This window comes from Octopus bimaculoides, chromosome 8, assembly GCF_046866305.1.
Source record: "Octopus bimaculoides isolate indiv1 chromosome 8, ASM4686630v1, whole genome shotgun sequence".
NCBI lineage: Eukaryota > Metazoa > Mollusca > Cephalopoda > Octopoda > Octopodidae > Octopus > Octopus bimaculoides.
This window is the reverse complement of record NC_142935.1, coordinates 22943897-22948896: the sequence shown is the minus strand read 5'-3', so window position 1 is coordinate 22948896 and position 5000 is coordinate 22943897.

Sequence of the window (5000 nt, the reverse complement as noted above, 5' to 3'; positions counted from 1 at the left end):
GCACGAACCCGAAACCACACGATTGCACAGCGACCTTCATAACTACAATATTTATATATACACGCCGAAGTTGTCACGTGGGTTGATCATACCCAAGATCGCCCATACCTGCATTATACACACGTTCTGTCTTTGTTGTCTCTCACTATTTCCCCTCACTTTCTTTCTTGCTCTTGCTCTCTCTCTTTCTCTCTCCCTCTCCTTCTCTACCTCCTCTTCTTCCCTCATGCACATACACACACGCATGCGCATTCACAGACTCAAGCCAACCTCGCCAGCGAGAAAACAAATGCAGACATTCAATGTCTATATGAGACGTGAATTTCCGTTTATGTACATCAGTTTATTTATATGCGATTGGGTGGATTTGTGTGTATGTGTGTATGTATGCGTGCGTGCGTGCGTGCGTGTGTTGTGTGTGTATGTTTATTTGCGCATGTTTGTAGGTGTGTGCTTGCGATCGTGTGGTACTCCTACGCTCATTCATGTCGTGGCAGAGCATGCATATATATATATATATATATATATATATATATATATATATATATATATATATATATATATATATATACCCCAGGCCGTTTTCGAGAAATCTGCAATACCGTTTAATAGATGGAGCCAACATCACTTACAACAGCAGCAACTACAACCACAATAATAATGATAATAATAATAATGATAATAATAATAATAATAATAATAATAATAATAATAATAATAATAATAATAATAATAATAACAATCAACAACAACAGCAACGATAACAACAATTGCAGGATTAGTAATAACAACAACGGTAACATCTCTGCTATTCAGATATTTCACGCTTTGTAAAGTTTTCACAGTTGGATATCAACGCCAGGAGGCGGAAGGGCGTGTGTAATATCTTCATATACGAAATGTGTGCGTGTGTTGGTGCTTGCGCGCGCGTGATTACACATGTAGATGTAAGTATGTACATATATGTGTGTATACATGTATATATATTCTTTGTATTATATATATATATATATATATATATATATATATATAAGTGTTTTGTATGCGTATGACAACTGTGCTTATGAGACGTGATCTTGTACACATATATATATATATATATATATATATATATATATATATATATATATATATATATATATATATATATATATATATATATATATGCGTGTGTATGTGTGTGTGTGTGTGTGTGTGTGTGTGTGTGTGTGTGTGTGTGTGTGTGTGTGTTTGTGTTTGTGTGTTCGCACGCCTGTGTATGCATTTTCAGGATGGTCAGATAGATTTAGTGCCAACAATTGAAACACAACAGGGAGATTATACATCCAAAATCCATTGCCTTTGTTAAAACATGTTTATTTTTAATTATTTGTAATAATATTTTGTCCTTTTTTTGTGTGTGTGTCTGTGTGTTTTATTTTCTTTGATAGAATTCTCATCGCTTTGGAAGGAATGCAAAATATCTCCTCTATTCGTTTCATTTTATATCTGCTTTCATTCTCATCTAATTTCATGTTATTTCTTCACATTTCATCGAATCTTTCTCATCTCTACTCACCTCTGCATTTTCCTCTCATCCCATTAAATTTCTTCACGTCTCACCTTTTCTCCTCCCTCACTTCTCACAACTTTTCACGTTCTCACATCTCTGTATTTTCTCTTCACATCAATTAAGTTCAATTAACATCATAAGCACAGGCGTGGCTGTGTGGTAAGAAACCTTGCTTCCCAACCACATGGTTCTGGGTTCAGGTCCCACTGCGTGGCACCTTGGACAAGTGTCTTCTACAATAACCTCGGGCCGACCAAAGCTTTGTCAGTGGATTTGGTAGACGGAAACTGAAAGAAGCCCGTCGTATATGTATATGTTTGCGTGTCTGTGGTTGTCCCCCTAACATCGCTTGACAACCGATGCTGGTATGTTTACGTCTCAGCAACTTAGTGGTTCGGCAAAACAGACCGATATAATAAGTACTAGGCTTACAAAGAATAAGTCTTGGAGTCGATTTTCTCGACTAAAGGCTCCTCTCTTCTGAGCTCATGCACATCTTGTCTTATCTCTTCATCTCGTCTCATCTCTTGAGCTCTCGTACATGACGTCTTATCTTGTCTGAGTTCAGGCGTATTTCATCTCATCCCTTCTCAATTCTTGCTCATCACATATCTCTTCTGGACTCTTGTGCATCTTGTCTCATTTCTTCGAAGCTGTTCTAATCTTTTCTTACTTCATCGTATTCTTCTTACCTCCATTCACATATCTTTCCATCTCTCTACATTGCTTTACATCTCTTCTCAGCACTGCATATTTCGTCTTATTCCTTCTCATCTCTTTTCATTTCATTTCTTCACAATTCTACACATCTCTCCTCTTCGCTTTCTTGTTTCATCGCTTCAATCCCCCTGCTCGCTTTTCCTTCATCTCATATCATCTCCTCTCTCGTCTCCTTCCATCTCCGCCAACCATTTCACAGATTTATTCCTATTTGTCTGAGAAAATATTATCTTAAACTATTTAAAACGTAAATATTAGTTCAGTACCGAGCCAGCAATTGTTTCTGTTTTTATTATTCAAGATAGTCATTGTACAGACGTGCTGCTGTTGATCAAAGTGATGACGGTAAAGATAAATGATGACGGGTACTATAGCAACAATGATTTTTGAGTATGGTATTGGAGATGAAGGTGAAAGAAGCGCTAACGTGGGTAATGGTAGTAGTGTCGCAGGGGGGGGGGGGGGGTACTATTAATGTGGTGAGAAGTAAAGTGGCTGTGATGCTGTATTTTTATTTCTAAACGCTTATCTCTTAATAAATATGTGTATTCAAATATACACACAGACATATGCATATTTACTTGAAGCCATTAGTGTATGCATGTATACAAATAAATATATATACATATATATATATATATATATATATATATATATATACATACATACATACATATATATATATATATATATATATATATATATATATGTATATATATATATATATATATATATATATATATATATATATATATATATATATATATATATATATATATATATATATATATATATATATATATATATTTATATAAGTGTATGTGTGTGATTTTTTGTACGTGTGTGTGGGCTTCATATCTGTATTATGTTTCAGCCTAGATCTAATGATGAATACAATTGGTTTGTTATCAATAAGCCATGTTTATATTTCGCCTCTAAAGTCATTGGTGACATACAGACGCACGCATGCACACACACACACACACACACACACACACACACACACGCTTAGCCATATATATATATATATATATATATATATATATATATACACACATACTCTTTTATTTGTTTCAGTCATTTGACTGCGGCCATGCTGGAGCACCGCCTTTAGTCGAGCAAATTGACCCCAGGACTTATTCTTTGTCAGTCTAGTACTTATTCTATCAGTTACTTTTGCCGAACTGCTAAGTTAAGGGGACGTAAGCACACTAGCATCGGTTGTTAAGCGATGTTGGGGGACAAATACAGACACACAAACACACACACACACACATACATATATATCTATATCTATATATACATATATATATATATATATATATATATATATATATATATATATATATATATATATATATACATTATTTATACATATATACGACGGGCTTCTTTCAGTTTCCGTCTACCAATTCCACTCACAAGGATTTGGTCGGCCCGAGGCTATATTAGAAGACATTTACCCAAGGTGCCACGCAGTGTGACTGAACCCGGAACCATGTGGTTGGTAAACAAGCTACTTACCACATAACGACTCCTACGCCTACTTACCACACAGCCACTCGTTTATATGTATATATATGTTATATATGTGTAGGGGGTGCCTATAAAAATTATAGTCAACATCCCTGCTGCAATTCATTTCATTTGTTTATTTTATCCTCCTCATCCTCCTCCTCATCATCATCATCACCACTAATACCACCTCGACCACCATCATTCTCTTCCTCCTCATCATCATTATTATCATTATCATCATCCTCATTATTATCATCAACATAACGTTCTTACTTTCTCGTCTTCACTTTCACAGTTTTCTACATATTCATGTTCCTCTTCATTACAAATTTCCCATGATGCCTTTCTTCTTTTCCTTCTTCTTTGGCGCAATTTCAGTTCCATACTTCAACCATAAACTCTCATCACCCACCAATGCCACCACCATTTATATAAATATGTGTGTGTGTGTGTGTGTGTGTGTGTGTGTGTGTGTGTGCATATATACATATATATATACATTATATATATATGTGTATATATTTATGTGTGTGTATATATATATACATGTATATATGTATGTATGTGTGGATATATATATATATATATATATATATATGCACACATAATTATATACTTACATATAGATCTAACAGGTATATATATATATATATATATATATATATACACACACACAGATATACACACCGACACCCATACGCATACGGTCGCATACAAACGCGCACACACGCACTCACACGCACAAACACACATACACCCCCCACATACACACACACACACACACACACTATATATATATATATATATATATATATATATATATATATATATATATATATATATATATATATATATACATATATATATAAGCACATACAACCATCCATCCATCACAAATACCATAACTTACATGTATACCATACATAGTTCACAACTCTCTGTATTCTAGGCTTAGTATGTACACGGAGCAGCATCGCTAATAAGAAAGTAATTAACCATTTCTTGGAACAATGACTGCTTCAACAAATAGCTATGGAAGAGTGTGGAATTAATGGCAGCGGATGGTTCACACACACCACTGACTGCCTATAGACGATTTCTTGTGACGCGAAGATGCCGTATATCGTCTGCCATTACATAACAGCGGTTCGAAGAAGCAGAAAACTTGTATTATGGCAAGATATTCGATATCTTGAACAAGTACATTATG